The 12,593-nt window shown below is 44.0% G+C and overlaps 1 protein-coding gene across 1 annotated transcript in view; it reads left to right on the top strand.

Annotated features, from left to right (window-relative positions):
- Nucleotides 1-12,593, top strand: part of LOC144087087 (gamma-crystallin M3-like) — a 47,803-nt gene that overhangs the window by 5,067 nt on the left and 30,143 nt on the right. The window lies entirely within an intron of this gene.

Raw genomic sequence — 12,593 nt, 5'->3', positions numbered from 1 at the left:
TTGGCGAATGGACGTCTATAGACGTTTTTTTGCCTCCATCGCGATATCATCCAGTATTTGTATTTAATCATTAAATGCTGTTTTAGGATGGATTTGACCCGATTGCTGTCATTTTACGGCTCGGTTCTGCTACATCTGCCTGCCCAAGCGTGCTTATTCCCGGACTGCCATGCCCGCCCAAGAGTGCTTATTCCCGGGCTGCCATTGATGGTAGACGAACATTGATTTTTACTATAATTTGGAAAACACCGGCGGCGGGCCGGATTAAAAATCCTAACGGGCCGTATATGGCCCGCGGGCCAGGTTGAAAAACTTGTACACACACGATCCGGCGGGGCGAGCGTTCGAATCCCGTTTCGGCGAAACCTCCGTTCGGCCGAATGAACGTTCGGTGGAAGGTCCATTCGGCGACCTGCCCGTCTGTCAAACGTCCGTCGGCGAAACGTCTTTAGGCGAATCATCCGAGTACCGATGATGTCGCTCACACTGGTACTCAGTGCGCTCAGGGAGGTTGTCTTTCTGCTCAGACCAACAAAAAATTAGAGGGAACTTTGGTTCGGAGCTGAATGAACCAATCACGGTGAGGTATACGGCTCTGGAGGGCGGGACATCGGCCGGGCTGTCCAGTGCCTCGCTCACTCACTCATTCATTCCTCCAATCAGCTGGGCGGAGGAGAAGCCGTGAGGCCGATCACTCCGCTCGGCGCGCACACTCCTCCGCTGCTCTCAGCATAGAACTGAATGAGGTGCTATGACCAGTGATCCAGCCTGTGTCAGTGTCTGTAGCCATCTCCGCGATTGAAACGGAGAGCGAAAGTGCACATGCGCCACAAACCCGCGCGACTGAATGTGAAAGATCAACCCGAGACTCATTCCAAGTGGAAAAACATATTACAGAGCCCCAGAGATGTCTCTTTCAAAGCCTGCCGTGAAGAGAAAGGTCGGTGATGAGCACAGACAGTTTCAAGAAAAGTGAGGAGTGCAATATTTCTTTGTTGAACACAGGGGCACCCCGACGTGTCCCATTTACACTGAATAAGTTGCGGTGCACAAGGAATACAATTTGAAACGTAATTGTACTACGAGACATGCTGAGGAGTACGAAAAATACCAGGGAGATGAGAGAGCCAACCAGGTTGCCAGTCTTAAAACATGTCTTCTGAGGCAACAGGATTTCTTCAAGAAGGCTACCAAAGACAGTAATGCAGCAGTCAAAGCTAGCTACGCCGTTTGTGAGTTGATTGATCCTGTGCTAAGTGATCCCAAATGGCTCATGGACTTGGCTTTTCTTGTTGATATCACACATGAGCTTAATGTACTGAACAAGAAGCTACAAGGCCAGGGGCAACTTGTCAGTGCTGCCTATGACAACGTGAGAGCATTCTGCACTAAACTTGTGTTATGGAAAGCCCAGCTCTCTCAGACAAACCTTTGCCATTTCCCAGCATGCAAGGCTCTCGTGGATGCAGGCACACCATTCAGTGGTGAGAAGTATGTTGAGGCCATTTCGAAGCTACAGGAGGAATTTGATCACAGATTTGCAGACTTCAAGACACACAAAGCCACATTTCAAATTTTTGCGGACCCCTTCTGCTTTGATGTGGAAGATGCCCCTCCTGAGCTTCAAATGGAGCTCATTGACCTGCAGTGCAACTCTGCACTCAAAGCCAAGTTCAGGGAGGTGAGTGGAGAAGCAGACAAGCTTGGGCAATTTTTGAGAGAGTTGACCCCCAGCTTCCCTGAACTTTCCCGAAGGTTCAAACGGACCATGTGCCTTTTTGGGAGCACATACTTGTGTGAGAAGCTCTTCTCCACCTTGAACTTCAATAAGTCCAAGTACAGGTCCAGACTTACTGATGAGCATCTTCAAGCTCTACTGAGGGTCTCCACTGCTTCCTCCCTCAAGCCAAATGTGACTATGTGAGAAGAAGCGCTGCCAGGTCTCTAGCAGCAAGGAGTAGGCAAGAGAAGCCGTGTTCAGAATATTTCATGTTCAATGTTCCATTCAAGTTCAGAAAGTTAAAGGTTAAAGAGCTGTTAATACAGACATTTGAAACGGAATAAAAATAATTCATTTTCTCTACTTAGCCAGCCAGTGTATATCTACTGTATGCTCATTAGTATTATTTGGTTTTGTATTACTGATTGATTTATTTTTTATTCATCTTTAAGTTAATTTATTTAATTCATTATTTTTTGTTAAAAAATAAAGATATTTGATAACGTTGGAATGTTTTATCAGTGCTTTTCTTGTGGAAATCCTGATGCGGCCCAGTCTCACCCAGACTCGGCCTCTAGCGGCCCCCAGGTAAATTGAGTTCGAGACCCCTGATCTACACACAGCTCTAAGCCACCTGGAGCACCATGGGAATTACGTGAGGATACTTTTCATTGACAATAGCTCAGCCTTCAACACTATAATACCGGACATTCTGACTGACTCAGAATGCTGACTGCTCCCACCTTGGACTATCCTCTTCCATCTGCTGCTGGATAAAAAACTTCTTAACCAACCGACCTCAAACTGTTAGACTTGGTCCCCACCTCTTTTCCTCCATTACACTGAGCACTGGCTGCCCTCAAGGCTGTGTACTGAGTCCTCTTCTGTACTCCCTGTACACATACGACTGTACACCGACCCACCAGTCTAACTCAATCATCAAATTTGCTGATGACATCACTGTGGTCGGACTCATCCCAGGAGGGGATGAGTCGGCCTACAGAGATGAGGTCAACAAACTGTCTTTGTGGTGCTCGGTGAACAATCTCACACTGAACACCACGAAAACTAAAGACATAATCCTGGACTTTCGCAAACACAGCATAGATCTGGCCCCACTCCTCATAAATGGAGTATGTGTAGACAGGGTCCAGTCCTTTAAATTCCTGGGGGTCCACGTCACAGATAAGCTCTCCTGGTCTACAAACACCACGGCAGTAGTAAAGAAGGCCCAGAAACCACTCCATTTCCTCAGGGTACTCAGGAGGAACAACTTGGACTCTAAGCTTCTGGTAACCAACCTTCTATAGAGCCACTGTGGAGAAGGTCCTGGCATACTGCATTACAGTGTGGTACGCTGGAAGCACGGCAGCAGATAGAAAGGCCATGCAGAGAGTGATTAACACTGCCCAGAAGATCGTCGGCTGCTCTCTGCCCTCACTGGAAGACATTGCCAGCCCTCGTTACCTCAGCAGAGCCATACCCATACCACCCCGGTCACAACCTGTTTCAGCTGCTGCCCTCTGGCAGACGCTACTGGTCTCACAAAGTATGGACAAATAGGCTTAAGGACAGTTTTTTTTCCACATCCATCAGGACTCTAAACACAATCCCTTCTGTGTAATAACTTCGGGGTGAGGTAACATGAAAAGACGTTGGGCGGTGATCTGCTTCCCACTGGCTGACTGAAGGTAATTGAAGGAGACGGTGAGAGGTAAGTGATCCGCTCGGGGGATGATGCGATGTATCCATCACGGCAGAATGCCAACGAGTCTGAAATTATCACTTATTTAGGCCTTTGCCGGCAAAGCGCACCATATGGAGAAGCACTACCAATTTCGTCATACGCAGAGATGGGTATGATGACAATTAGGCTTTTGTCAAGTCAATGATGATGACAAAGCCTATGTCCGATTATTATATTATTATGATGAAAAACATAATTTGACGACGTCTTCCCTCACCTGGACGCGGGTCCTTGGGGTTACTGAAACAAACTTGTGTGCGCAAAAAATGCTTTTGCTATGGGATAAAGTTGTGCTTGCGGCATTTTTTGAGATTATTCAATCTCGGCAAATTGTGTGTGGTGGTTGGAAACCGGATGGGGATTAAGTTTATAATGGACAAATGGTAGTCTTTTCTAAAATGCAATATTCACTGCTAAAAAGCGACATTTGTAAACAGAGCAAAACAAGGAATTTGTGATGAATACACTGTTTGTGAGAGGAGAAATCCTGCTTTTGCAGTGAGTCTAACGCTCACAGTTATTGGCTAAGAGCGTGCTTCCGTTAAACATTTCAGAATAAGCATTTGCAGTTTCTGCGTGTGATGACAAGTAGGCTTTTTGTGTTGTGATAATGACAACAGGGCCTATGTCCGATTATTATTATTATATTATTATTAAGAGCAAAACATGGTCTGCAGGAAATGCAGAGTTCTGCGGTTACTTTTGCATTTTTTGGATTTTACACAAGAATGTCTTTCAAAGTGATAGACAATATGTTTGGTAAAAGATTGGTTAGTTTGGCTTCAAAAATGGGAATAGAGCAAGATAGCCATTTTTGACCAATTTGTTGATTTAGAAGTGCTCTTAGGTAAACAAAATTAGATTTTGGAGGATAAAAGATTATTAATACTGTTTTTGAAGGGTTGGTTTGTTCAAAATACTTTTACAAGAGGGATTAGTTGGTTAGAGAAAAAGGGATGACAAAATTGACAGTATTATGACATATCGGCAACAATTTGTGGGTCCTTTATTAAACACTGAAATTTGTCATTAGGAAATGCCTAGTGAAAGGTTATTTTCTCTAATTTACTTATTGTAGGTTTTAATTGTGGTAACAGTAATCTACAGAAAATGGTTCTTATCTTAAGTAAACATCGTCTCCTTGGTGGGGGTGAGACGAGTCGGTTGCAGGAGGAACTCAGCCAGTGAGTTGAGCTATCCTTGGATTGGTTAGCAGTATGGGGGTGATTAGCGAATTTTGATCTAAAATTAAGAATTATTTGGTTGTTAATGATATCAAACATGAAAACAACAATGCAGAAATGGGATTCATTCAAACAATTAGGTAAATAGTAGCTGGCTGGTTTAGAAAAAAATCATTGATTTAGGATAGGCATAAATTCCCTAGGACTGAAGAGGCATGGAGTGTTTTCAGTGCACGGAATACATTCACTGTTCTGTCCTGAGCGGGTGGAATATGCTTTGTCATGGGTCATATTAATTACTATTAGAATATTACAGATTGCATAAGCATCGAACAATTGATGCCAACCAAATGAGGTTGCTTTCTATTATTTAAAGGCATACAAATAAAGAGAACTTTATCTTAAAATTTAGATTATGGGGTTTATGCAGCTAAATGTTAGAGTACAGAGATTACGATTGGCAAGGACAATCTTAGATAAGTGGGAAATTTGCAGTAGCACGACACACAATCCCCTATGTGTAACAACTTCGGGGTGAGGAAACATGAAGGATGTTGGGCGGTGATCTGCCTCCTGCTGGCTGACTGAAGGTAAGTAAGCAGACAGTGGGAGGTAAGTGATCCATTTTATTCTTTGTTGGCATCGGTGAGGCAAACCTTTTCGCAGTCGCCGGGAGTTGGTTGCGCTCGGGAGGTGATGCGATGTATCCATCATGGCAGAGTGCCAGCAAGTCTGAAACTATCACTTGGTTGGGCTCTTGCCTGGGAAAAGCGCACTTTGTGGAGAAGCACTTTCAATTTCGCCATACGCAGCTGGGTATGATTTTAGGCTTTTGTCTAGTCAATGATGATGACAAGCCTAAGTCTGATTTTATTTATTTTGTTTTTTTAAATTGACAAGTCTCCAAACTCCAAAATCTAGCTAAGAAACAGATTATGTTTGTCGCTTTGGGTTTGACAAAATGTGCTGGCGCAAACAACTAAACTGATAGCATTACCAGAGGTGTATAACTTAATGCAAAAAAAGGAGGTTTTTTTTTTTAAACAAATGGTTACTATACTTGTGTGGGGGTGCGTGCGTGTCTCAATGTGTCACAGTTTTTCCATTATTGCATTATTGGCAAACAAAGTGTTAATCACAGCCACTCGCATGGCAGTTGCTCATGCTGACTGACTAGAGTGACGAACGGCTGCAATTGGACATCCAAAACAAATTTCTATTTGTAGATGAGAGGCGTGCATATCTAATACATTAATTACCTATTTCCTTCTGGAATGATTTTTCTGATAGGACAGTAAAAGGGGGTGAGCTGCCAAGAAGCCCCAATGGGGATGGCAGTCTCCACTTGTGATGAAAATTTGCATGCCACTGATAAACAGGTAAACGAACCAAATGGACAGAATAGTGGTTTGCGCATCGACCTCACGGTTCTTAGATATACAGTTGTGGTCAATAGTTTACATACACTTGTGAAGAACATAATGTCATGGCTCTCTTGAGTTTCCAGTTATTTGTACAACTCTCATTTTTTCTCCTATAGAGTGATTGGAATAGATACTTCTTTGTCACACAAAAACATTCATGAAGTTTGGTTCTTTTATGACTTCATTATGAGTGAACAGAAAAAAGTGATCAAATCTGCTGGGTCAAAAATATACATACAGCAGCGCTAATATTTGGTAACATGTCCCTTGACCATTTTCACTTCAATTAGGCACTTTTGGTAGCCATCCACAAGCTTTTGGCAAGCTTCTGGTTGAATCTTTGACGACTCCGCTTGACAGAATTGCTGCATTTCAATTAAATTTGATGGCTTTCTGACATGGACTTTTTTTCTTCAGCATTGTCCACAAGTTCTCAATGGGGTTTAAGTCAGGACTTTGGAAAGGTCATTTGAAAACCTTAATTCTAGCCTGATTTAGCCATTCCATTACCACTTTTGATGAGTGTTTGGGGCCATTGTCCTGTTGGAACACCCAACTGTGCCCAAGACCCAATCTTCAGCTGATGACTTTAGGTTATCTTGAAAAATTTGAAGGTAATCATCCTTCTTCATTATCCCATTTACTCTCTGTAAAGCACCAGTTCCATTGGCAGCCCCACAGTATAATACTGCCACCACCGTGCTTGACAGTAGGCATGGTGCACTTGGGGTTAAAGGCCTCACTTTTTCTCCTCCAAACATATTGCTGGGCATTGTGGCCAAACAGCTCAATTTTTGTTTCGTCTGACCACAGAACTTTCCTCCAGAAGGTCTTATCTTTGTCCATTTGATAAGCAGCAAACTTCAGTCGAACCTTAAGGTGCCGCTTTTGGAGCAAGGGCTTCCTTCTTGCACGGCAGCCTCTCAGTTCATGGAGATGCAAAACACACTTGACTGTGGACACTGACACCTGTGTTACAGCAGCTTCTAATTCTTGGTAGATCTGCTTTTTGGTGATTCTCGGTTGAATCTTCACCCTCCTGACCCATTTTCTCTCAGCAGCAGGTGATAGCTTGCGTTTTCTTCCTGATTGTGGCAGTGACAAAACAGTGCCATGCACTTTATACTTACAAACAATTGTTTGCACTGTTGCTCTTGGGACCTGCAGCTGCTTTGAAATGGCTCCAAGTGACATTCCTGACTTATTCAAGTCAAGGATTCGCTTTTTCAGATCCATGCTGAGCTCCTTTGACTTTCCCATTGTAGCGTGTGTGGGCGTTTGCATCCAATGAGCCCTATTTAAATGGCCTCAGAGAAGTCACCAGCTGTAGTCCCTCATAATCACTCACATGAAGTTAAGAGGCCATGCTATGAAGCTCATTTCACTGACAACTTTCTAAGTCACCAAAATTGCTAATTCGTGTTGCTGTACATATATTTTTGACCCAGCAGATTTGATCACATTTTCTGTTAACTCATAATAAAGTCATAAAAGAACCAAACTTCATGAATGTTTTTTGTGACAAAGAAGTATCTGTTCCAATCACTCTATCAGAGAAAGAGTTGTAGAAATAACTGGAAACTCAAGAGAGCCATGACATTATGTTCTTCACAAGTGTATGTAAACTTTTGACCACAACTGTACATACATACATCTACATACATATACATATATAAACATATACATACATACATATACATACATACACCTACATATACATACACATACATAAACACATACAGACATACATATACAGACATACATATACAGACTCATACATATACAGACACATACAGACACATAAAGATACATATACATACATATACATACATATTCATCATAGGCGCCGTTCAAAGCGGCTGCTAGTTGCAGTGGCTCCCTAAACCCTCACTCGTATTCTGTGTTTTTAGGGCTTTTTTAGAGCTTTTTTATCCTTTATTTTTACATTTTATTGTCTCTTAAGATTTTACTTGTTACTTTGCTTTATATATTATATTCCAAACTTTAATGTTTTAAAACTTTACTTTCAAGACTCTACTCCGAGACTCAAGTTGTGCGAGAGGCAGTCTTTGAGCTATTAGTTTAGTTTATCTTTTGGGAATTCTGGACATTATATTTTGACCCACTCAGCCATGCCTCCGCTGTCTTACACAAAGGATCAGCTGTTAGCGCTACGCAACACCTGGATTCCCCTGGACCTGGACCTGGACCTCCCCGCGGAGTTAAAGAGGAAGAGAAGAGGATGCAGAGCTGGACGAAAATGTCAGGAGAGAAAGCGACGCTTCAGACCCAGCATTTCATCTATTATTATGGGGAACGTAAGATCTCTCCCCAATAAGATGGAAGAGCTAACGGCGCTGACCAAACAACAACGACAATATCGGAATATCTGCATTATGTGCTTCACGGAGACCTGGCTGAATGAACTAATTCCGGACTCTCTCGTCTCCTTGGACGGTTTTCAGCTGGTGAGGGCGGACAGAGATGCTGAGGAGAGCGGTAGGAAGAAAGGGGGGGGGACTAGCTGTTTTTATTAATAGTAGATGGTGCAGCCCCGGGCACATTACTGTGAAGGAGCGACTCTGCACTCGAGATATCGAGCTAGTAGCTGTTAGCATCAGGCCGTTTTACATCCCCCGGGAGTTCTCGCACGTTATCATAATAACTGCGTATATACGTCCCTCGGCCGATGCGACAGTCGCCCGCGAGCTGCTTCACGCCACTGTGTCCCGGCTGCAAACGTCACACCCCCAGTCTCTCCTTCTTATCTCTGGTGATTTTAACCATGCTCCCTTGGCTTCTACTCTCCCCACCTTCACTCAGTTTGTGAAGTGCCACACCAGGGAACAAAAAACTCTGGACCTGCTGTATGCCAACACAAAGGAGGCATACAGCTCAGTCCCCCTCCCCCCACTGGGCCGCTCAGACCACAACCTGGTCCATCTGATCCCCACCTACATCCCTATGGTGAGGAAAATAAAACCTACCACGAGGATCATACAAAGATGGACCGAGGAGACCAGCATGGTACTGAGGGACTGTTTTGAGACCACTGACTGGGAGGTGCTGTGCAATTCACATTGTAATGACATTGACAGCTTGACCCACTGCATCACAGATTATATTAACTTCTGTGTTGAGAACATTGTACCCTCCAAGAAGGTCCGTTGTTTCTCCAACAATAAGCCGTGGGTCACCAGGGATCTAAGGGCCCTCCTGAACAAGAAGAAGAGGGCTTTTAGGTCTGGGGAGAAAGAGAGCCTGAAAATGGTCCAGAAGGAGCTGAAGAGAGAGATAAGGAAGGGTAAGACCATCTACAGGAGGAAGCTGGAGAACCAACTCCAGAGAGGCAACACCAAAGAGGTCTGGAGGAGCTTGAGGACTATTTCGGGCCATGGAGGCAACAGCGAGAGAGACCCGGAGTCTGGCGGCAGGGAGTGGGCCAATGAACTGAATCAGTTCTTTAACAGATTCAGTCCTGCCCCCACTCCCCTGACCCCCCAGACCAGAAGCAACGCTCCCCCCTCGTTCTCCTCCTCCTCCTCTTACTCCCCCTCTTCCACCGGTCTCTGCATTACTGTCGATCAGGTGATAAAACAGCTCAAGAAGATCGAGGCAAGGAAGGCTACCGGTCCAGACGGCCTCAGCTCCAGACTACTGAGAGAGTGTGCGGATCAGCTTGGTATAGTGATTCTGCATATTTTCAACCTCAGCCTCAGTCTGCAGAAGGTCCCCACCTTGTGGAAAACTTCCTGCGTGGTCCCAGTTCCTAAGACTGCGTACCCCAGGGAGCCAAACCACTTCAGGCCGGTAGCATTAACCTCTCACCTGATCAAGACATTCAAGAGAATCATCCTCAATCACCTCAGCCCCCTGATGAATGCAGAGCTTGACTCTCTGCAGTTTGCCTATCGTCCAGGCATTGGTGTGGAAGATGCTACCACCTACCTGATGCACAGGTCTCTTTCACACCTGGAGAACACGGGAAGCACGCTGAGAATGATGTTTTTTGACCTCTCCAGTGCGTTCAACACAATTCAGCTGGTCCTACTGAGAGGGAAACTGGAAGAGGCTGGAGTAAGGAACCACCTAGCCGCATGGATCATCGACTTCCTCACTGACAGACCACAATATGTGAGACTCCAGGGCTGTACGTCTGATGTGGTAGCTTCTAGCACAGGGGCCCCACAAGGCACAGTGCTCTCCCCACTCCTCTTCTCCCTCTACACATCAGACTTCAAACATAATACAGACACCTGCCACCTCCAGAAGTTCTCTGACGACACCGCTATTGTTGGACGAGTGACGGACGGGAACGACCTGGAGTACAGGGGAGTCATCACAGCCTTTGTTGACTGGTGTAGGCAAAACCACCTCTACATCAACACCAGTAAGACAAAGGAAATTGTCATCGATTTTCGGAGGAATCCTCAACAGACCACTCAGGTGAACATCCAGGGTACAGACATTGAAATCGTGGAGAATTTTAAGTACCTGGGTGTTCACCTCAACAACAAACTAGACTGGTCCACAAACACAGATGCCCTGTACAAAAGGGGCCAGAGCCGCCTCTACCTACTGAGGAGTCTACGGTCCTTTGGAGTGTGCAGGACACTGCTGAGGACTTTCTACGACACTGTGGTGGCCTCTACAGTGTTTTATGCAGTGCTTTGTTGGGGATGCGGGAGCACGGAGAGGGACAGGAACAGGCTGAATAAGCTGGTCAGGAGGGCCAGCTCTGTTCTGGGCTGTCCTCTGGACTCTGTGGAGGAAGTGGGAGAGCGGAGGATGCTGACCAGGATGATGTCCATCATGGACAGCACCTCCCACCCCCTGCATGAGTCTGTGGAGTCCCTCCGAAGCTCCTTTAGCAATAGACTGCGGCACCCTCATTGCAGGAAGGAGCACTTCCGCAGATCCTTCCTCCCATCAGCTGTCAGGCTCTTTAACAAAAAAATGGCTGTGTTAAGACCTACCGTATGCATGCATGTACATTTATGTGTATGTATGTATGTATATATGTGCTAAGCAACACGCTTATTTAATTATATATTTATTCATGTATTTATTTCTTGACCTACTTATTACCTATCTATTTATGTCTAAAATGCCTTTCCTATTCCTGCATCCTCACCCTCTTGCCACTGGAACAACGAAATTTCCCGAATACGGGATGAATAAAGTTATCCAATCCAATCCAATACACCTACATATACATACATACACCTACATATACATACACATATACATACACACATACAGACACATACAGACATATACAGATACAGACACACATACAGACATACAGATACAGACATATACAGATACAGACATACAGATACAGACATATACAGATACAGACATATACAGATACAGACATATACAGATACAGACATATACAGATACATACACATACATACACATACATACAGACACATACATATACAGACATACATATACAGACTCATACATATACAGACACATACAGACACATAAAGATACATATACATACATACACCTACATATACATACATACACCTACATATACATACACATATACATACACGCATACAGACACATACAGACATATACAGACACACATACAGACATACAGATACAGACATAGAGATACAGACATACAGATACAGACATATACAGATACAGACATATACAGATACAGACATATACAGATACAAACATATACAGATACAGACATATACAGATACAGACATATACAGATACAGACATATACAGATACAGACATATACAGATACAGACATATACAGATATAGTTAAATAGAAAGATAAATGGATTGATAGAGAGATAGAGAGACAGAGAGATAGAGAGACGGAGAGACGGAGAGACGGAGAGGCGAAGAGGCGGAGAGGCGGAGAGGTGGAGAGGCGGAGCCAGAGATATATTGATATATTTATATATAGTTTTTAGATATCTGGTCTCACTGTATAGACAAGCAAACGTTTTTGGGTGGCAACATTCACAATTGGCTCCCATAGGTCTGCCAATTTGTGTTTACCTCTGAAATGGAGAACACTGTCACCAACATCTAATATGGTCTCTCTGATGATCGGTCAAATCGTTTTTTGTTTTTTTCTGCCATCTTTTTAGAGTTTTGTATGGCATCCAAAAGTGTTTTGAGATGGTTCTTTACAGCCTTAAAAGTCTCTCGGGTGGATTTATCGAGACCTTTTTTTAAACGGTATCTTGTTCTTGAGATTCAAATGTGATGCAGATTTTTAGTCACATAACCAAGTGTTAGAATGATCTGGTCCAAAGGCGCGTGAGGATCGATTCTCTCTTGCAAGAAACCCGTTTATGAGTCAGATGCATCTTCTGTTGAAAGGTGAATTTGGGAATACCTATTGGTGAACCTATCACCAAGTCAAGATCATGATGTGTTTGGAAAGAAAGTGTTCAACTTCTTTTGAACCTTTGTGTCCACTCAAGACAACTATCAACAAATACACGAACAGGTAGGGATATGCTTGATGTGGATATA

This window comes from Stigmatopora argus, chromosome 13 (genome assembly GCF_051989625.1).
Source record: "Stigmatopora argus isolate UIUO_Sarg chromosome 13, RoL_Sarg_1.0, whole genome shotgun sequence".
NCBI classification, from domain to species: domain Eukaryota; kingdom Metazoa; phylum Chordata; class Actinopteri; order Syngnathiformes; family Syngnathidae; genus Stigmatopora; species Stigmatopora argus.
The sequence above is the reverse complement of the archived record's forward strand: the minus strand, read 5'-3'. Positions and strand labels throughout refer to the sequence as shown.